This window comes from Lagenorhynchus albirostris, chromosome 18, assembly GCF_949774975.1.
Source record: "Lagenorhynchus albirostris chromosome 18, mLagAlb1.1, whole genome shotgun sequence".
Classification (NCBI taxonomy): Eukaryota; Metazoa; Chordata; class Mammalia; order Artiodactyla; family Delphinidae; genus Lagenorhynchus; species Lagenorhynchus albirostris.
Genome location: NC_083112.1, coordinates 34,566,807 through 34,589,586, shown reverse-complemented (window position 1 = coordinate 34,589,586; position 22,780 = coordinate 34,566,807). Strand labels below are relative to the sequence as shown.

The following is a 22,780-nucleotide window of genomic DNA, read 5'->3' as shown; positions in this document are numbered from 1 at the left end:
ACTGCATTGGCAGGTGGCTTCTTAACCACTGAGCCATCAGGGAAGACCCTGGAGTATATTCTTGAGAGAAGAAAATTTCCGTTTTGACTAAGCATTGATGAGAACTGAATCTTTGACTTATCTTTCACATTTCTGATGATTGAAATAATTTTCCACAGAATAGCTTATGGTTTTATACTTTTCAGTTCTTTTTTTCTTCTTCAAACGCACATGCTTTGAGAGCTGTGAAGTGCAAGACATGGCTATATTGTAAGGTGGTTTTTGTCCTTATGCTTCTGTGTCTTGTGCTAGTTAAGTCAGTAGAGTAGTCAGTAGGAGTACTGGAAGTTATTCCTGTAATGGGATAGTATATAGTCAATTACATATGGTGGTGTCTGAAAATCACATAATAGCCTCACTTAAAACATCTCCTTAGGGCTTCTCTGGTGGTACAGTGTTTGAGAGTCTGCCTGCCGATGCAAGGGACACGGGTTCATGCCCCGGTCTGGGAGGATCCCACATGCCATGGAGCGGCTAGGTCCGTGAGCCATGGCCGCTGAGCCTGCGTGTCCAGAGCCTGTACTCCACAACGGGAGAGGCCACAACTGTGAGAGGCCCGCGGAACGAAAAAGTATATATATATATATATATATATATATATAATCCTTAGCCAGATTTCAAAAAAGCCAGTGGCCATTCCAATATGATCCAATGTAGCGGAATATGATGGAAGGAAAATTGGCAAAGAAAGAGATGCTGGTCTTCCCTGATGGAAGTTAAAATATCTCACTTTTGACAATTCTGCAAAAACCTATAATTACATGAACTAATTTCTAGGCTTCTTCGTAGGACCTAAAAAGGAACCCATAGAGTTGTGGAACAACAATAGAAGCTACTGTGATGAGAAGCCCAGGCACCGCAACAAAGAGTAGCCCCCGCTCGCCGCAACTAGAGAAAGCCTGCACACAACATTGAAGACCGAACACAGCCAAAATAAAAATAAATATTTATTTTTAAAAAAGTAATACTCAGGTTTGAGGCATGAGAAATATGATGAGGAAAAATTAGCTAATGTTTTCAGAACTTTTTAAATATCAAACTCAGTCTCTAAGATTTTAACATTATATAAAATATTGGTTACTTATTAGTGGTTTGGGAAGGCCAATTGAAAATTTTCTGATCTTACCGTATTGAAATTCATGGCCCTAATGTTTTCCACATTGACTATATGAATGATGAAGAAAATTCAATCATGTATTTCATTTCCAACTGGACAGAAAACAAAATTTTAAAAAGTGGACTACTGACTTTTGATTTCTTCTAAGGCAAATGTATAGGTAATTTTTATTCCCTGAGTAGGAGAAAAATGGTGGAAGAGGGCAGGGTTAAGAATTAAGATTTCAAGACCGTGAGAGGTAGATGGCCAACCAGAGTTCCTAAGGTTCGGTGCCTGTAACTGTTGCCGTCGCTTAAGCCTGCCAAAGCAGTGGTATGGCTGCTGCCCTCGTATTTGCTACCTCTAGAAACATTCTTGCCAGTAGTGGCGGCAGCGGGACTCAATTACCCCCTTTTCGCTCTCTCTCCAGAAGCTCCAGATGGCGTCTTCCGTGGGCAACGTGGCCGACAGCACAGAACCAACGAAACGTATGCTTTCCTTCCAAGGGTTAGCTGAGTTGGCACATCGAGAATATCAGGCAGGAGATTTTGAGGCAGCTGAGAGACACTGCATGCAGCTCTGGAGACAAGAGCCAGACAACACTGGTGTACTTTTATTACTTTCATCTATACACTTCCAGTGTCGAAGGCTGGACAGATCTGCCCACTTTAGTACTCTGGCAATTAAACAGAACGCTATTCTGGCAGAAGCCTATTCGAATTTGGGGAATGTGTACAAGGAAACAGGGCAGTTGCAGGAAGCAATTGAGCATTACCGGTATGCATTGCATCTCAGACCAGATTTCATCGATGGTTATATTAACCTGGCAGCTGCTTTGGTGGCAGCAGGTGACATGGAAGGGGCAGTACAAGCTTACGTCTCTGCCCTTCAGTACAATCCTGATTTGTACCGTGTTCACAGTGACTTGGGGAACCTGCTTAAAGCCCTGGGTGGCTTGGAAGAAGCCAAGGCATGTTATTTGAAAGCAATTGAGATGCAACCGAACTTTGTGGTAGCTTGGAGTAATCTTGGCTGTGTTTTCAATGCACAAGGGGAGATTTGGCTTGCAATTCATCACTTTGAAAAGGCTGTCACCCTTGACCCCAATTTTCTGGATGCTTATATCAATTTAGGAAATGTCTTGAAAGAGGCACGGATTTGTGACAGAGCTGTGGCAGCTTACCTTTGTGCCCTAAGCTTGAGTCCAAATCATGCAGTGGTACATGCCAACCTGGCTTGTGTATACTATGAGCAAGGCCTGATAGATCTGGCAATAGACACCTACAGGCGAGCTATTGAATTGCAACCACATTTCCCTGATGCTTACTGCAACCTAGCTAACGCTCTCAAAGAGAAGGGCAGTGTTGCCGAAGCAGAAGATTGTTATAATACAGCTCTCCGGCTGTGTCCCACCCATGCAGACTCTCTGAATAACCTAGCCAATTTCAAACGAGAACAGGGAAACATTGAAGAGGCAGTTCGCTTGTATCGTAAAGCATTAGAAGTCTTCCCAGAGTTTGCTGCTGCCCATTCAAATTTAGCAAGTGTATTGCAGCATCAGGGAAAACTGCAGGAAACTCTGATGCATTATAAGGAGGCTATTCGAATCAGTCCTACCTTTGCTGATGCCTACTGTAATATGGGAAACACTCTGAAGGAGAATGTAGGATGTTCAGGGAGCCTTGCAGTGTTATACTCGTGCCATTCAGATTAACCCTGCATTTGCGGATGCCCACAGCAATCTGGCTTCCATTCACAAGGATTCAGGGAATATTCCAGAAGCAATTGCTTCTTATCGCACTGCTCTGAAGCTTAAACCTGATTTTCCTGACACTTATTGTCATTTGGCTCATTGCCTGCAGATTGTCTCTGATTGGACAGACTATGATGAGCAAATGAAGAAGTTGGTCAGCATTGTGGCTGACCAGTTAGAGAAGAATAGGTTGCCTTCTGTGCAGCCTCATCATAGTATGCTGTATCCTCTTTCTCATGGCGTCAGGAAGGCTATTGCTGAGAGGCATGGGAACCTCTGCTTGGATAACATAAATGTCCTTCATAAACCACCGTATGAACATCCAAAAGACTTGAAGCTCAGTGATGGTCGACTGCGTGTAGGATATGTGAGTTCTGACTTTGGGAATCATCCTACTTCTCATCTTATGCAGTCTATTCCAGGCATGCACAATCCTGATAAATTTGAGGTATTCTGTTATGCCCTGAGCCCAGATGATGGCACAAACTTCCGAGTGAAAGTGATGGCAGAAGCCAATCATTTCATTGATCTTTCTCAGATTCCATGCAATGGAAAAGCAGCTGATCGCATCCATCAATATGGTATACACATCCTTGTAAATATGAATGGTTATACCAAGGGTGCTCGAAATGAACTCTTTGCTCTCAGGCTAGCTCCTATTCAGGCAATGTGGCTGGGGTACCCTGGGACTAGTGGCACGCTTTTCATGGATTATATCATCACTGATCAGGAAACTTCACCTGCTGAAGTTGCTGAGCAGTATTCTGAGAAACTGGCTTATATGCCCCATACTTTCTTTATTGGTGATCATGCTAATATGTTCCCTCACCTGAAGAAGAAAGCAGTCATCGATTTTAAGTCCAATGGGCACATTTATGATAATCGGATTGTGCTGAATGACATCGACCTCAAAGCATTTCTTGATAGTCTACCAGATGTGAAAATTGTCAAGATGAAATGTCCTGATGGAGGACACAACACCGACAGCAGTAATACAGCTCTTAATATGCCTGTCATTCCAATGAATACTATTGCAGAAGCAGTTATTGAAATGATTAACAGAGGACAAATTCAGATAGCAATTAATGGATTCAGTATTAGCAATGGGCTGGCAACTACCTTGATCAACAATAAGGCTGCCACTGGAGAGGAGGTTCCCCATACCATTATTGTAACCACACGTTCTCAGTATGGGTTACCGGAAGATGCCATTGTGTACTGTAACTAATCAGTTATATAAAATTGACCCATCTACTTTGCAGAGGTGGGCAAATATTCTGAAGGGTGTTCCCAATAGTGTACTGTGGCTGTTGCGTTTTCCAGCAGTAGGAGAACCTAATATTCAACAGTATGCACAAAATATGGGCCTTCCCCCAGAACCGTATCATTTTTTCACCTGTTGCTCTTAAAGAGGAACATGTTCAGAGAGGTCAGCTGGCTGATGTCTGCTTGGACACTCCACTCTGTAATGGACACACCACAGGGATGGATGTCCTTTGGGCAGGGACACCCATGGTGACTATGCCAGGAGAGACTCTTGCTTCCTGAGTTGCAGCTTCCCAGCTTACTTGTTTAGGCTGTCTTGAGCTTATTGCTAAAAATAGACAAGAATACGAAGACATAGCTGTGAAACTGCGAACTGATCTAGAATACCTGAAGAAAATTCGTGGCAAAGTCTGGAAGCAGAGAACATCTAGCCCTCTGTTCAACACCAAACAATACACAATGGAACTAGAGAGGCTCTATCTACAGATGTGGGAACATTATGCAGTTGGCAACAAACCTGATCACATGATTAAGCCTGTTGAAGTCACTGAGTTGGCCTAAATAATGACTGTATGCACAAGAGAATTACCCCTGTACCTGAGCCTCAACCTTCTGGGGGAAAGGGAATTACTTTCTCCTTATCTGTACAATACCATGTTGAAGATGGATGACAATGATAAGAAATAGCACAGCCAGACTTGCTTCCTGCATGATCATGATAGGGAGAGACACAAGAGATGGGAAACTGCTGTTCCACAAGGAGTCTCCATAGAATTTTGCAGCAGCCAGGTGTCTGGAAGGTCTGGAAGGTAAGTCTGGAAGGTCTGATCTCCCTTGGTCTTCCATGGGATGGATAGTTAGTGTGGAAGCGAGATAGAGATTGCCCAGCCGTTTTGTGATTATCATGGATTGATTGAGTCTTCTGAATAATTTTTTTTCTTTATATTTTAGGTATTGGAGCTTTTAAAAATGTTTGGTTTCAGGTATTTTTGTTCATGTGAAGTGTATATGATTCTCTTGAGATAAGGTTTTAAGCTAAAATATTCCTTGTTTTAGTTTATGAACCCTACAGATAAATGGGGACTTTGCTGGTGTAGTCTTTTTATAGGTTTTATAAACCACTTGAGCCTATATCACTCATTTTAGTGTCTGATATAATGTTTGGAACTATCAGTGCTTTGTTGGTTTATAGATGATGGCTTAAATTCTTTTTCTGGTCCGTTTCCTTCTTCCCTTCCCCCCACTTTAAAAATTCTCCTGTAACTTGGCTAACAAAAAACCAAGTCTGATTCAAAACCTCCCAGAGTGTTTCTCTTAAACACATCATCTGGTGCCAAATGAAGATTCTTAGGAGTGATTATTAATTATGAAGGGCACAGTTGTGGTACTGTCACTGATGATAATAATAATGGATTTTTGGCCTAGAGTTTTGACCTATTTCACCAGTGTTTTACCATTGACTGCCCCTCTATGCTGCTTCCAAAAGTGATAGTGTGTGATAAGATTTTTACTTTCATTTCTAAAGTTTGCTTTTTTTTTTGAGTCCTGTTCTTCCTTTTTCTTTCAGCAGAAATGAAATCCCAGGTAAGTATAAGTATTCAAATATTTGATCAGTAAGTCACAGTTATCTCCAGTACATTAAATAACTTTCATCAAAAAACGTTATAGGTAAAAAGCTCTGAAGGACCAGCTATGTATATGATAATTATGTTTCAGATATTCTAGGGTATTATATATTAAAACTTGTCTTCTGGACGTGGTCTTGAAGTCTTTATGGATTCAGCCTCAGTAGTAGTGAACTGCACTGCTACTTGGTTTAGAGTACAAATTAGACTTTAGCCCTTCTGGAAGTTGAGTTTTTGGTATTGAAAACCATAGGAAAGAAATTATTGTATTTCCACAAAGGATCGAGGGCTTGAGGCTTAAACAAGCCAACATATGTGTGGGAAGCAGTCAGCCTTGAGAGCAGGCTACAGACATGCCAGGCATGCCGCCGCTCCCTGCTCGAAGGGACTGTCCCTACTTGTTCTCCTCCTTGTTCCATTCCATGGGAGATAAATCACCAGGGCCCAGAAGTCAGAAAGAATGTAAAATGAGACAAGCAAAGCTGTTTCCCCCCTGCACGTGCAGGTTATTTTTGATGATTCTGGCTTTATGGGTTTTCTCCCAGGGAAGTTAACCCTGAGCCGAGACAGTCTGTACATAATGTAAACCACCGTCTGGCAACCTTCCCTTTTCTAGTCTATATAATCTGCAACTGTAGCGCAATAAAATTTGCCTTGCAACCATCAGTTGTCTTGGTCCTTCTGACCCCAATCGTCGGTGCTACTTCAGTTCCTTACCCCATCCCTTCTGGCCCTGGGCGGTGAAATCCTCTTTCTCCGGCTGGTCCGCGGCAAGTGGCGCCCGAACAGGGACCTGAAGCGTGAAGGCAATTAAAAGAAAAAGAAAATGCAAGTAAGAGAACCCTTATGCAAAATATGTGTGGCCACGAATAAAAGTGAAACTAATAGAGGCATAAGGCAATAGTCAGAAGTAAAATAAGATGGGACAAAGGGCTCAAAGGAGTGTGAATTATTTGCTCAGGTTTTACTTTCGATGCTTAAAGCTCGGGGTAATAAAGTTTCTACCTCACAGCTGACTGAGTTTTTGCAGCATATCCGTGATGTATCTCCCTGGTTTCCCGATGGCGGCTCTGTTGACATAGAAATCTGGCAGAAAGTTGGAGATTTAAAAAATTATTATGAGTCTCGAGGGCCTACTCATACTCCTGTTGTTACATTTAGTGTGTGGAATCTGATAAAAGAATGTTTAGATTCTTCTCATGATAGTGTTGATTTGAATGTAAAGTCAGAAAAACATAAGCCTCTGACAGAAGAAAAGACTGTATTATCAGCTACTGCGTTGCCACTTCATAAACTGAAAGAGCTAATTAATTTAAATATTTCAGATGAGCGGCATGTGGGATCTTCCCAGACCGGGGCACGAACCCGTGTCCCCTGCATCGGCAGGCGGACTCTCAACCACTGCACCACCAGGGAAGCCCGAAGAGGAACATTTTCTAATGGCTATGATAGATAAGTCAGTGAAAAAGCTTCAAATTAGTAAGGACTGTCTTCCTCAAAAATCTACATCTGTAAAAATGCTCAGTCCCTTGCAGCGTGCTGTACAAGGAGCAATAAAACGAGGAGAAGATCCTATTTTCTGTTGTCCTGTCATAGAAAGACCTGATCCTAATAATCCTCAACAAGCTATTAGGGAGCATCGGGCTCTTCCTTTTAAAGTTTTGAAAGATTTAAAATCTGCCTGTGCTCAATATGGGCCCACTGCTCCTTTTACTACTGCTATGGTTGACAGGAGAAGCTATTGCAGGAGAAGCTCTTCCCCCCGCTGATTGGAAATCTATAGCACGAGTTTGTTTAAATGGTGGAGATTATTTAATATGGAAGTTTGATTTTTATGAACGGGCTGTTGAACAAGCAGAAAAGAATGCGGCCCATAATTTTCCAGTTGATTATAATATGCTGATTGGGGAAGGACAATGTATTTCTTTACAAGATCAATTAACTTATCCCTTTGTTGCTTATCCTCAAATACATCATTTAGCATTAGAAGCCTGGAGGAAATTACCTTATACACACACAACTGAGGATCTTTCAAAAATTAGGGACCTAATGAACCATATGCTGATTTTGTAGATAGATTGTTACAGGCGGTGGGGAGACTCATTGTGGATGGACTCACTGGTACAATTGTAGTTAAGCAACTAACTTTTGCAAACGCTAATAATGCATGTCAGGCTGCGATTCGACCTTGGAGAAAACGGGGAACATTGGAGGATTATATTCGCCTTTGTGCAGACATTGGGCCTGCTTATATACAGGGTGCTGCTATGGCTGCAGCATTAACTAAAGTGGGGTTTAAAAACAATCAAAAGAAAACAAAGACTTGTTTTAAATGCAGAAAGGCAGGTCATTTTGCTAGAGAATGTAGATCTTTTAATTCTAAACCTAGTCCTTCCTTCCCTACTCAAAAATCTCCAGATGGTCAGAAAATCCCTGGTTTATGCCCTAGATGCAATAGGGGAAAACATTGGGCACGAGATTGTCGCTCAGTGGCCAACAAGGATGGGACACCACTGTCGGAAAACTCCTGCCGGGGCCTTCCCCGGCCCCAACAAACAATAGGGCCAATGTCTGTGTATCCTTCTCAAATTATAAATCAGACATTAACCAGAAACAAAAACATACAATATCCTCGCTCTCCAGAGTAACACCAGGAAGCGCAGGACTGGACCTCAGTACCTCCACCCGATATGTATTAACTCCTAAAATGGGTCCTGAGGCCCTCTCTACGGGCATCTATGGACCTTTACCCAAGGGTTTGATGGGACTGTTATTGGGAACAAGTAGTGTCACCATGAAGGGTTTAACTATTATGCCAGGAGTCATAGATTCTGGCTACGAAGGAGAAATAAAAATCATGGCACAAACTATTAAAAATATAATAACTATTTCTCCTGACGATAAAATTGCACAATTGCTACTTTTGCCCTTTGTACCTCGTGGACAAATTTTACAACATCAAAAGAGAGGCTTTTGGATCATCTAATGCTGCCTACTGGATTCAGAAGATAGGGAAAGAACGTCCAGAAATGAAATTAACCATTAATCGAAAGGTTTTTTCAGGTTTGTTAGACACTGGAGCTGATGTCTCTGTTATGCACAGATACACTGGCCTAAACATTGGCCCATTAGTCCTACTATTACATAACTTCAAGGAATAGGACAAAGTTCTTCTCCTGTGCAAAGTAGTCAGTTATTATTATGGCAAGATAGTGAGGGCCATTCAGGATACTTCCAGCCTTATGTTTTGCCTGAGCTGACTTTAAACCTCTGGGGCCGAGATATATTAAAAGAAATGGGAGTATTACTTTATAGTCCAAATTCTCAAGTCTCTAATATGATGTTGAATCAAGGATTTCTTCCCACAAAAGGGCTGGGAACAAATCAACAAGGAACTGTCTATCCTACTGATGTGAAAATAAAAAATGATAGACAAGGTTTAGGTTTTTCTTAGGGGCCTTGGATTCTCCTCCACTCACTGCTGATCCAATTACTTGGCTGACTGATGACCATGTGTGGGTGGACCAATGGCCCCTCACAACGGAGAAATTAGAAGCTGCAGAACAATTAGTACTGGAACAATTAGGGCATTTAGAAATTTCCAATAGTCCTTGGAATACTCCTATTTTTATTATCAAGAAAAAATCTGGAAAATATAGGTTATTACAGGATCTAAGAGCTGTTAATAAAACTATGCTAATAATGGGAGCTCTGCAACCAGGCCTACCCTCTCCAACAGCCATACTACACAATTATCATGTTTTAGTTATAGATTTAAAAGATTGTTTTTTCACTATTCCTTTGTTTCCTGAAGATAGAAAACATTTTGCTTTTAGCTTGCCTTCCTTATATTTTAAGGAACCCATGAGGAGATGTCAATGGAAAATATAGCCTCAGGGCATGGCAAATAGTCCTACATTATGCCAAAAATATGTGGCTCAGGCCTTGACTCCTGTGAGAAAAAGGTTTCCAACGTTATAGCTCATACATTATATGGATGATATACTTTTAGCCACTAATAATATTTCTTTATTAGAGACTGCTTTTCAATTTTTACAACAATCCTTACGATCATTTGGCTTGGTCATTGCCTCAAAAAAAAGTCAAAGACAATCTCCATTTTTATATTTGGGAAAATATATTGATAACACTACTATTAGGCCTCAAAAACTGCAAATTTGAGTTGATAATTTGAAAACATGAAATGATTTTCAAAAATTACTTGGAGATATTAATTGGCTAAGGGCTTCCTTAAAACTTACTACTGCTCAATTACAGCCTTTGTTGGATATTCTTAAAGGTGACTCAGATCCTTCTTCTTCACGCTCTATGACTCCAGAAGGATTTCAAGCTTTACAAATAGTCAATAGATCTGTCAGTTCTACACAATTAACTAGAGTTCATACTCACCTTCCAATTTTCTTAATAATTTGTCCAACTCCTTATGTGCCTACTGCCGTCTTATGGCAAACTGTTGGAATTATTGAATAGATTCATATGAAATCTACACCCTCATAATAAGGGTTATTAACCCTTATTATGAACTTATTAGTAATTTAATAATGCAAGGTAGAACTAGATGCTTACAACTTATAAATACAGAACCTTCTCAAATTATTATCCCTTATTCAGTTAGTCAACAAAATTGGCTTTTTCAGCATAGTAATTAATGGGGTCTTGCTCTTGCAGGATTTTCAGATACCTTGGAATGCCATTACCCTGCTGATAAATTGATCCAATTCAGCAAACTTAACTCTTATATCTTTCCTTCTATAATTAGGCAACAGCCTATTCCTCATGTACCTTTGGTTTTTACAGACGGTTCTTCTTCAGGAGTGGATACTGTAATCATTGACGACGGAACAAAACTCATTAGACAAACTTCCTTGACTTCAGCTCAACGTGTTGAACTGTATGCTGTCATTATGGCTTTTAAACATTTGCCTTCTATATCTTTTAATTTGTTTTCTGATAGTAAATATCTTATTAGCTTATTATTTCTTCTGGAGACTGCGACCATAGGACATACTAATGACCCTGAATTATCATCCTCTTTTTGTTTGCTTCAACAGCTTATTCGTTCCCACGATGGTCCTGTTGCAGGTCTGTATATCCGTGCTCATTCTAACTTGCCTGGTCCATTGACTAAACTTAATGTGACAGCAGATGTTTTAACTCCATCTAAACGTGACCTTTATCCTGTGCACTTTCCTCCCAAGAATAGAGTTGAAGTTACTCCTCCTCCTCAATCTCTTTTCCCTAAAGCAGGACATATCCCAATTTACCGTACTCCTACTTTCTGTTCGTCATGCTGTCAAGAATGGCTAATGTATTGCATTCATTATCTTCATACTGTTGATACTCATGGTGCATGTCCTGGACACCCTCATATTATGGTAAGTTATGATCAAACTGCTTCACAAGCAGCACAACAATCGCATGCTTTACACCATCAGTCGGCGGCTACATTATGCAAACAATTTTCCCTTACTCGTGAAGCTGCCCGACAAATTGTTAAGCAATGCTTACGTCACCTTCCTGTTCCACATTATGGTGTTAATCCTCGTGGATTATTACCTAGTCATTTATGGCAAATGGATGTTACTCATATCCCGTCTTTTGGGAAATTACAGTTTGTTCATGTCACTATTGATACTTATTCTGGTTTCCTCTGTGCTACAGCACAGACCAGAGAAGCTACTAAACATGTTATCACTCATTTATTACACTGTTTTGCTTTCACGAACCTTCCCAAAATTATTAAAACAGATAACGGGCCCACTTACACTAGTGCTGCTTTTGCAACATTTTGTAATTCATTACAAATTACCCATATTACAGGCATTCCATATAACCCTCAAGGACAAGGTATTATAGAACGTGCAAATAGATCTTGAAAGCTAACTATTGAAAAAATAGAAAAGGGGGAATTATACAGAACAACACCACATAACCTTATAAATCATGCTTTGTTTATTTTAAATTTTCGCACTGTTGATAAATTTGGCCGGTCTGCAGGGGAGAGGTTGATGGCTGAGCCAAGATTGGCCTCTCAATCTCCGGAGCTCCTCTGGAAAGATCCGTTAACCAGCACTTGGCATGGTCCTGATCCTGTGTTAATTTGGGGCCGTGGTCACGTGTGTATCTTTCCCAGATCAGCGCCTGGACGTCGCTGGCTTTCTGAGCGCTTAGTCAAGCAAATAGATGGCTCGCCACAGCCCACAACTAGTTCAGAAGATGAAGAAGCTCTGCATCTCTCCCGAAAATTTGACACTGTTGATTCAGAAAAAGAAGAAGAGGAGACCACTTGCCAGGACGACTCAAAGGAGTGATGTTCCAACTTGGGGACAAATTAAACAATTGGTTTCACGAGCTCAAGAGTTAGTGAAACAACAGAATAATCCTGTTACACCTGTAACTTTATTTTTGGCTATGTTGGCAACCATTTCATGTGTTCCCTCTGTTAATGCAGCAACTTACTGGGCCTATGTACCTGATCCTCCACTATTACAACCCATACCTTGGTCTGAAGCAGAGTTTCCTGTATTTTACAATGATACTGTTTATGGGCCTCTTATTGGGAATATAAAACAAATCAATATGTCTGTAAATTATACTAACTGGTTTAGTACCCATCCTGTCTGTCTTAGCCCATTGAATCTGGAAACTGGATGTGTAAAGGCTATTAGTTATGAGCATACAGATGTTTATGAGGGAACGGATCAATCAATTAGTTTGTCAGGCTCTCCAGGCATCCTTCGTTTTACAGGAACCAACATTACTCTTACATGCCCGGCTACCAGCCGACGAGAGGATCTTAAGGATACCATCATTTGGTATAAAATGGGCAACCTATTAATATTAGAGGTCGAATCTCATACGCCTCACCACTTAGGGATTCCACTATTACTATAGCCAAGGTTACAGGTGAAGATTCAGGAAATTATTTCTGTATGAAGTGTTTACTTGGAGGACAAGGGATACTTATAGCTGGACATAAGGTTACTATTCTTAACAGAAAATCAAAAAATCAATTTCCTCCTTTTATGACCATTAATTTTCCTGGATCCAGTTTTGAACGTTGCAATGCATCTTGGAATAATAACCAAATATGGTGTACTATAGATTATACCAAGGGGTCAATTCTTATCTCTTCTATTCCCTTCATAGATAGGTTTATCAATCATATTTCAAAAGAACTGGGATATATGGAAACTAGCTCTAACTTATTCCAATACACCTGTTATAACTTGTGTTGCTCCTCCATATACACTTTTGATTGGTTCTATTAACATTGGTAGTTCTTCCAAAGGAGGATATAATACTAGCTGTGTTAATTGTATTTTTAGTAGTGTGTTCCCTTCTGCAGGAACGCAATCTGTGCTTATACTAAAGCAACCCATATATGTTATGGTGCCTGTACATCTGAGAGAACCTTGGTATGAAGATACTGGAGTACAGGCATGGATGGAACTCTCTAAAGCCTTGCAGAGAAGGAGATGCTTTATTGGGTGGCTAATAGTAAGTTTACTTGCCTTGGCTGCTCTGTCTGCTACCGCAGCTACTGCCGGTCTTGCTCTTTCACAGAGTATTAATCATGCTCACTTTGCTAATCAATTATCTCAGAATACCAGTCTTGCTTTATCTTTACAAAGTCACATAGATTTACAGATTAATAACAAGTTAGATGAATTTAAAAATGCAGTTATGGGGATTGGAGATCAGATGGCAGCATTAAAATTGAGGATGCGTTTAGCTTGTCATGCAAAGTATACATGGATTTGTGTTACTCCTAAAAAATACAATGACTGTATTTGGGAATGGGAAAAAGTAAAAATGCATCTGCTGAGTGTTTGGTCAGATAATAATATTAGTCTTGATCTTAAGAAGTTAAATGCTGAAATTCAGGTTATACAAAATGCACATCTTCATGATATTTCACCAGAAGATGTAATTCAAACTTTACTGGATCATTTAAAGTGGTTAAACCCTCAGTCTTGGATTACTGGAAGGTTGTCAGGATTTATTACCCTGGCCATAATTTGCCTATTATTGATAATAATCTTCTCATGTCTGTTTCGTATCCTCATGCAACAATATACTACTCTCGGCACTAAGCTTCATGGAATAATTTTGCAGCAAAAATTAAAAAATAAAAAAGGGGGACCTGTGGGAAGCAGTCAGCCATGAGAGCAGGCTATGGACGTGCCAGGCATGCTGCCGCTCACTGCCTGCTCGAAGGGGCTGTCCCTACTTGTTCCCCTTCTTGTTCCATTCCATGGGAAATAAATCACCAGGGCCCAGAGATCAGAAAGAACGTAAACTGAGATAAGCAAAGCTGTCTCCCCCCTGCACGTGCAGGTTATTTTTGATGATTCTGGCTTTATGGGTTTTCTCCCAGGGAAGTTAACCCTGAGCCGAGACAGTCTGTACATAATGTAAACCACCGTCTGGCAACCTTCCCTTTTCTAGTCTATATAATCTGCAACTGCAGCGCAATAAAATTTGCCTTGCAACCATCAGTTGTCTTGGTCCTTCTGACCCCAATCGTCGGTGCTACTTCAGTTCCTTACCCCATCCCTTCTGGCCCTGGGCGGTGAAATCCTCTTTCTCCGGCTGGTCCGCAGCACATATGAATATATGTTTTTGTCTTGCTCTACTGCACATATGCTGTCTAGTAACAGGTATTTTGTCTGCTAGTAGTGTTCTAGGTTATGTCTTTCCAAAGCGCTGAGGCAGTGCACCTATTCTGTAGTTGCAGCTGATGCCTGAATGTATCCTAGCTGAAAATTATTGATTAATAAGAACTTGAATTTCTGAAAGATTTGTACTGTTAACCAAAATCTGAGCAAGGAGTCTCAAATGTAATTCTTAGCCAGAATTACATGTTAATGAACCATTTTACAGTGTAAATCAAGGAACATCAGTGTAGGGATTTCTTTTAATTTATTTTTTACCTGCTTGAAATATCAGTTAAAAGTTGCCAGCTTGGTTGCAGATGAACGGACGTTTGAAGTTCACCAAACTACTTAATGTGGAATAGGATAATAGACTTCCAATGCCCTCAAGGCTGTGACCTTGCAGCCATTTTACATAGCACATCCTCCTCCTATAGGGATGAACCTTTCCCTGGCCCAAAAAGTAGCTGCTCTGTTGAAGCTTTGCTTATTGTAACAGTCTTTTGTTTCCAGGTTACATGTCTGTGGAAGACTTAATTCTGAATAGAGATATAGATATTACTGGAAACTAATTGTTTTTTCTATTATACTCTGCTTTATCAAAAAAGTAAAACATTTAAATTGTGCTACAGAAATTCAGATGTTGTCTTGCAATCTTTAAACAATAAATGAATGATTTGCCCTTAAAAAAAAAAATTAAGCAGTTAAGCTGTTTGTCCCACATCAGACAAATTATCCTTATACCTCCTGTCAATATTGTTAACAGAGACTGTTATTTTATTAATCCTTATGATCCCGTGATTCTTTCTTTCATGTTTCAGGGCACAGCAGGTGAGAGAGTGGATTTGTTAAGCTGGGTGGGTTTATCCTTCTTTTATGCGTTCATTCAATTTTATGTTCATTTACTTATTGTACACATATGGCAATAGAAGCTGCTAAAGCAATCATTGCTATTCTGCAAAACAACAAGGCACAGAAGCAGATGTCTTATTTCCGAGATTTCTCAGGAAATCTCCCAGGATTATTATGATTAAAGATCCTTTCCCCCCACTCCCTGGAGAGGACAAGGGACTGCTCGCTGGAGGTTTTTTAATGACTTGGGGAAAGGCTCAAATATCCCCCCATTATGGTAATCCACCCCAGGGGCAAACCACACAAGAATATTATGAATTTATTTTATTTTTCTATCCTTGCAAAGGTAATACTCAGCTCATTAGAATATGAAAACTATACTGTCAAATTTCAGAGTTACATGGATGAAGAAAATCACCAAAGTGGCATCATATCATGTGTGTTATAGTTGTATTTACTATATTAACTATGTTGTGTTAACAATATATTGCATAACTATATATAGTGAAAAGGCAAAATGCTGTAACTTATTTCAGAGAAAATGATTATGTTGGCAAACCCCAAATTGTACATTGTAGACGGGTCCTAGGAAAAGAAGATTTAATTCATAGTGGACAAGAGGTTAGCTTCTGTTTTCAGCCATGTGCTATTTCAAAAATTAAACATCATGAATAATACAGGATATAAGAGGAATAATCTAAAGACGGAAAAGCACATTTTGATTAGGAAAGAGAATTTAAGGCTTAAGTCTTTTTTTTTTTTTAAGGAAAACTGCCTTATTACTATGAGATAAGAAAATTGTATCTTTTCTTCCTTGCTTTCTTCTTCTTCTTCTTCTTTTTAACCTTTTTTATTTTGGATATTTGACCTCTAAGCTGAGATGACTGAAAATGCCTCCTCTGGGCATCAACCTTTTTGAAAGACTTTTTCCCCCTCCCTAAGGGCTATTTGTCTCTTGGAGGCATTGTCTATGTTACTCACCAAGAGGTAAGCATTTGTCCTTGCACTAAATGCTGACATCTCCTGATAAGAGGGAAGCTGCAAAGTAGAAGAATTGAAGGTCAATATGTTGATATTGGTCTCAAGTGGATTGATGTACATTTGTGTATTGGGGAAGCAGAGTGAAGCTTGAGAGTGGGCTAGTGGGGAGGGGTAAATATTTTGTGATGCTGTCTACCTATGGGCTTATAAAGTTTACAGCTGCATTAGGAGGACAAGCATTACCATTAGCATGAAAAGTAGGGCAGACCTCAGTTGCAAAAGCTTCTAGCCATACATATAGGGCAATACGTAAATGATACACCTTATTGCATTCACCCATTCACCCTCCCCTGTTCACGCTAATTGGAAATTTCAATCAATTTCAGAGAAGTAACACAACTATCAATCATTTTCCCTGGCACGAATCTTCCAGGAGGAAGAAAATGGAATACACCTAGCAACAGAGCTCACGCACTAGCCCATGTGTCTTAGATTTAATATCTGATCATTAGCTGGATTGAAGCCAAGAGGTGGTTCACAAAGTTGCTGCACATTAGAATCACCTGGGGAACTCTGAGACCTCCCTGTGCCCAGGCTCCTCCCTAGACCTACTGAATCAAAATTTCTGGGGCTGGGATCCAGACGCCAATGTTTTTCTTAAAAGCTCTTCAGGTAATTCAAACGAGCAGCAAAGCTTGAGAACCAGCCCAATAACGGAAACAAACTTATTTCACACATAAAGTGGGGCAATTCATATGTTAAAAGAACATGATGAATATATATATATATATATATATATATATCTTTTCTCTTTATTCTGTTGGTGTTTCAAATAGGCTTTTCGTTTTTCTTCTGCAAAAAGCGTTATTGTTTCCATTTGGTCCAAGGCTTGGTAGAGGGCTACAGGGCAGTTACAAAGCTGCCTAGTGGCTGCAGAGCGGGGCTTCAGGCAGAAGCTCTGACGCCAGAGGGGCTCCTCAGAGGCCGCTGGACTTCAGAGACTCCTGTTTGTGCTCGAGGGTTAGCCTTTCAAAGAGATACTCGCCCAGCACAGCCTGCGGACCCGCCAGCCTGCGGAGGTTGGTCATGTGGTCGCCCATCTTCTTGATGAGTTTCACCTGCTCCTCCATGAAGCGGCTCTCCAGGAAGTCACAGAGGTGGGAGCCTGCGCAGGCAGAGCCCAGGGCGCGCAGGTCCGATAGTGCCTGGTTCAGGTACTTCTCCCTAAGAATGGTGGCTTCCACAGCATCCTGGGTTTTATCCCACTCATCTTGAGAAGGCTTCCGCACATCCTGGAAGAGGGCACGGCCGCAGCACTGGTTTTGCATCTTCAAAAGAAGCTGGGCACCCTCACACTTCTCCTCAGCCAGTTGGCGAAAAATGTGGCCCACACTGTCCAGAGTCCCATTGTTGCTGTCGAAATAGAAGTTCAGAGAGAGGTAAGTGTCCACAGGTTCATGTTGAATAGGCGGTGGACGGCCGCCTCCACCTCGATGGAATAATTCTGACGAACCTGGGAACTCGTGGTTGATCAGTGATAAGGAGCTAAGCTCAAAAAAATGGTGTTGGCCTGTCCTGGAGGCTGAGGATCGCTGAGTGGATGATTCCAAAGGTTGCGACAGGAAAAATGTTGGAGGGTGGTCGGGGGCTGGAGCAAGGAGCGTCCCTGGGTCTGTTCATTCCAAACACTGTTGAAGCAAAAGACAGATCTGCAGGACCGCCGAGCGCACTGCCTCAAATAGGCTTTGATATAAATGAACAAGAAGTCCAAGAAAGGAAAAAACTTACCCTTCCCCCCACCAAAATAGCTGGCGATACTAGAATCTAGATTTGGGAAGGGTTTCTTCCATTACTTTCTTAACATTCCAAGCCACTAGAGCAGTGGTTCTCAAAGTATGGTCACCTTGTAACCAAGCAGTACCTTATGGGGCCTTCCTAGGACAGACCCATCCTCCATATCCTCTGCTGTAGTTCCTCTCTGAAGTACTCAGATAATAGTATCTCAGGCATATTTCTTGAGTTTTCAGATGCTAAAAACCACCCCCCAATGGAGGAAATTAACTCCTTGATGATCATGAGCATGTAGCTCCCAGACCTTCTGGCACCTAAGGATGGATAATGTTACCTGCCCTGTGGCCTCAACATCAACCAATCAGAGGATTGTGCACAAGCTGATCACATTCCCTGGGATGTCCCTCCCTCACCTGGCCTTTAAAAATGCTTTGCTGAAATCCTTTGGAGATTTCAGGGTTTTTTGGAACACGGGCCATCCCTCTCCTTGCTTGATCCTGCAATAAACCTTTCTCTGCTCCAGACTCCAACCTTTAAGTTTGTTTGGCCTCACTGTGCTTCAGACACAGGAACCTGCATTCGGTAACAACCTGACCAGCTTTACCAGCGTCCCCTGATAATGTGTCAGATATTCAAGTTTTAGGGCCCTGTCCCAGCCCTATGGAATCAGCAACTCTGGTGGGGCTCAGTGATCTCTGTTGTAACAGGCCCTCCAGGTGATTTTTATTCACGTTAAAGTTTGAAAATATCTGCATTGTCAGCTGGCCAAAGCGTCCACCAGCAGGTGAAGGGGAGTGGCGCCTGGAAAAGATAGGGACCAGCCAAGGCAAGTACAGCAGCATTTGCCGTGGTAGTAATGGAGAATGCCTTTTCTCCACTGGTTGGCACAGACTAGGATCTGGGAGCAGTGGCAGGGTTATTTAGGATGCTTTACATTTCGATGTAGAGTGACGGCTGTCCTGGTTTGCCAGGGACTTCCCCTCTGTGAGCACTTAAAATCTCATCCTGGCAAACCCCTTAGCCCTGGGTTTGAAAAACGTAGGGAATAACATGAAATTTAGGGGAAACATGATCTAGGTTTTGGGCAAGTCACAAGTGCTAATTAAAGCTAAGCAAGTATGGACAACATCTAGCGTTCTTTACCCAGTTGCGGGGAGGTGAATCTGATTGGGTGAAAGGACTTAGTGTTAAGAAATCTTCGTAGAAACATCCCCTTCTGCTTAGTCGGCTGGTTCTCAGTTCTGGCTAGACATTGGTATCGTCTGAGGAGATTTAAAATGATTTTATCAGTCTAGGATGACCAACCGTCAGTGTGAGGGTTTTTAAAAAAGTGCCTCAGATGATTCTAATGTGCAGCCAAATTTAGGTGCCACTGCTTAAGCTTTTGAACCACTGCTACATATTTTCACCTCATCTTCCTATGAGAATATCCACCTGTAGTTGGTTTGTTTTTTTCTTTTTCTTTTTTTAACTGTCTTATTATAAGATTTACTGTCTTAAATAAGATTGAATGTACAGGAAATCCTGCTAGTCCATCTGGTATAGCTGGATCCTTAGAATAATATCATTAAGATATATACCATTTAAGTATTGTGACTGGCCTTTTAAAAATTAACATATGCATTGAATTAGTACCATCTGTTTTGAAGTTGTCATGTTGGGGAGCTATACCTCTAATCTGCTGCCATTGCTAAATATCTGGACATCTCTTATTAGGAATTGCTTTTAAAAATCTTTAGGGATTAAAACCAAGATTGCTGTATTATTTGTACTGGGACCACAAAAACCTCACAAAGTTCCCCCGCTGTACCTTCTACCCCCATCTCTAACCCTTGGCAACTTCTAATCTGTTCTCCATCTCCACCGTTTTGTTATTTTAAGAATAATATGTAAACATAATCATGAATTACTTAATCTTCGGAGATTGGCTTTTTAAAATTTTTCCCTCGGCATCATTCCCTTGAAGTTCATTTCAATTTTTGCATATATTAATAATTTGTTCCTTTTTGTTGCTCGGTAGTATTCTATCATAAGATTTTATCACAACTTGTTTCAACATTCATCCATTGAAAGACATTTGGGTAGTTGCCAGTTTTTGGCTATTATAAATAAAACTGCTATGAACATTTATGTGTAAGTTTCTGTGGGAACTTAATTAAGTTTTTGTTTCTTTTGGATAAATGCTCAAGAGTACAATTACTGCGTTGTAGGGTGAATCTACTTTTAGGATTAAAAGAGACTGTCAAGCTGTTTCTCAGAGTGGATAAACCATTTTATTTTCCCACCAGTGACGTGATATAATTTTTCTACGTACTCGCGAGCATTTGATGTTGTCACTATACTTTAATTTTAGTTATTCTCTGATATCTCATTATGGTCTTAATTTGCATTTCCCTAATGGCTAATGATGTTGAGCATGTTTTCATGTGCTTCTTTGCCATGTGTATATTCTCTTCCATGAAATGTTTGTTCCTGTCTTCTGCCTATTTTCTAGTTGGATTTTTTTAAGTTGTTTGGAGAGTTCTTTGTATATTATAGATACAAGTCATTTGTCTTATATGGGATTTTCAAATATGTTTTCCCACTGTGTAATTTGAGTTTTCACCCACTTAAAAGGATCTTCTATGAAGCATTTTTAACTCATTTTGATGAGATCCAATTTATCAGTTTTTGCTTTTATTGATCATACTTTTGGTGTCAAGTTTAAGAATTATTCACCTAGTTCTAGATGTCAAAGATTTTCTCCTATTTTTTTTTCTAAAAATGTCCTGCTTTTACATTTAAGATTATGATCCACTTTGATTTAATTTTTGTGTAAGGTGTGGAGGTTTAGGTTAAGGTTCATTTTTTGTTTGTTTTTGTCGAGGGATGTCCAACTGTTTCAGTACCATTTTTTGAAAAGTCTATTTTTCCTTGATAGCTTTTGCACTGCTGTCAAAAGCAAGTTAAATGTATTTATGTCAGTCTATTTCTGGGTTCTCTATTCCATTCCATTGATCTATGTATCTACCCTCCATCATTACTGCAAAATCTTGAAATTGGGTAGATTAATTCCTCCCATTTTAATCTTCCTTTACAAATTGTTTTAGCTATTCTTCAGCCTCTTCTTACCATATAAATCTTAGAATAAGCTTGTCTATATCCACAAAAACCTTAAGGACATTTTAAGAGTAATTGTGTTAAGCCTCTTGGGGAGAATTGACATCTTTATTATGTTGTGTTTTCTAATATATGAACAAGGTATGTCTCCCTATTTTTTGGGACTTTTAAATTTTTCTTCATCAGCATTTTGTAATTTTCAGTATAGAGGTCCTATAAATGTCTTATTGGGCTTATATTTAAGTATTTATTTAGGTCAGTTGTAAATGGCATCACATATTTTTATTTAAGCTTCTACACATTTGTTATTAATATATAATTTGATAAAATTGTGTTGACCTTGTACTCTAAAACATTTACAAACTAATATTATTTCTCAAGCTTTTTGTGGATTCCTTGGTATTTTCTCCATTTAGATTATCATCTCATCTTCAGATACAGACAGTTTTACTTTTCCTTAGTCAATATAATAGGATATATTACTATTCAACATTCAGTAGGATATGTTCCTTCCTATTCAACATAGTAGGAATAGTCCTTTTATCTTTTAAATAAACTTTTTAAAAATTTAACTTTTAAATTTATGTATTTATTTATTTTTGCTTTATTTTCTTACTAGAACCTCCAGTAATATATTTAATAAAAGTGGTGACAGCAGATATCAGTGCCTTGTTTCTGATCTTACAGAGAAAGCATTCAGTCTTTCACAGTTAAATATAATGTCGGTATAGGTTGTTTGTAGATCCTCTTTATGAGTTTCAGTATGTTCCTTTTCTATTCCTAGTTTGCTTGAAGTTTTTTTTTCCTTCTTTTTTTAAAATCATGAATGGGATTGGATTTTGTCAAATGCTTTCTCTGCATTAATGGATAGGATCACATGACTTTTCCCCCTTAATCTATTGGATATTGTGGATTACATTGTTTGATTTTCAAATATTTAACCAACTTTGCATAACTGGAATAAATACCACTTGGTCATGGTATATTATTCTTTTTATATATTTCTGGATTTAATTTGCTAATATCTGACTGAGGATTTTTACAGCCAATTTCATAAAACATATTGGTCTGTAGTTTTCTTCTTTCTATACTATCCCTGTCTGGTTTTGGTATCAAGGTAATACTGGCTTCATAAAATTAATTAGGAACTGTTCCCTCTACTTCTATTTCTTATCAAGTCATGTAAAATTGGTGTTAATTCTTTAAGTCTTGGGTAAAAGTGAAACATCTAAGCCTGAATATTTCTTTTGGGAGTTTTTAAATGAAAAATCAATGTTTCTAATGGTTACAGGAAAATTGAGATTATCTATTTCATCTTGGCTGAGTTTTGGTAGTTTTGGGTGTAGAAGCATTGGTCCATTTCATCTACATTTTTGAATTTATAGTGTAGACTTTTTCATAATAACTTGTCCCTTATTAACCTGCAGGATATGTCATGGTATCCCTGGTTGCATTTCTGATATCTGTGATTTGTGCCATCTCTCTTTTTATCTTTATCAGTCTTGCTAGATCTTTATTGATTAGATTGTTTATTTCAAAGAACCAGCCTTTTGTTTCATTGATTCCCCCCCCCATTTTCAGTTTCATGGATTTCTGTTTC

General features: G+C 39.7%; 2 pseudogenes; both read left to right on the top strand.

The window, feature by feature from the left end:
• The window catches only part of LOC132508705 (centrosomal protein of 78 kDa-like), a 99,284-nt pseudogene that overhangs the window by 33,078 nt on the left and 43,426 nt on the right, over nucleotides 1-22,780 (top strand).
• LOC132508598 (UDP-N-acetylglucosamine--peptide N-acetylglucosaminyltransferase 110 kDa subunit-like) lies at nucleotides 1,571-7,254 on the top strand (annotated as a pseudogene).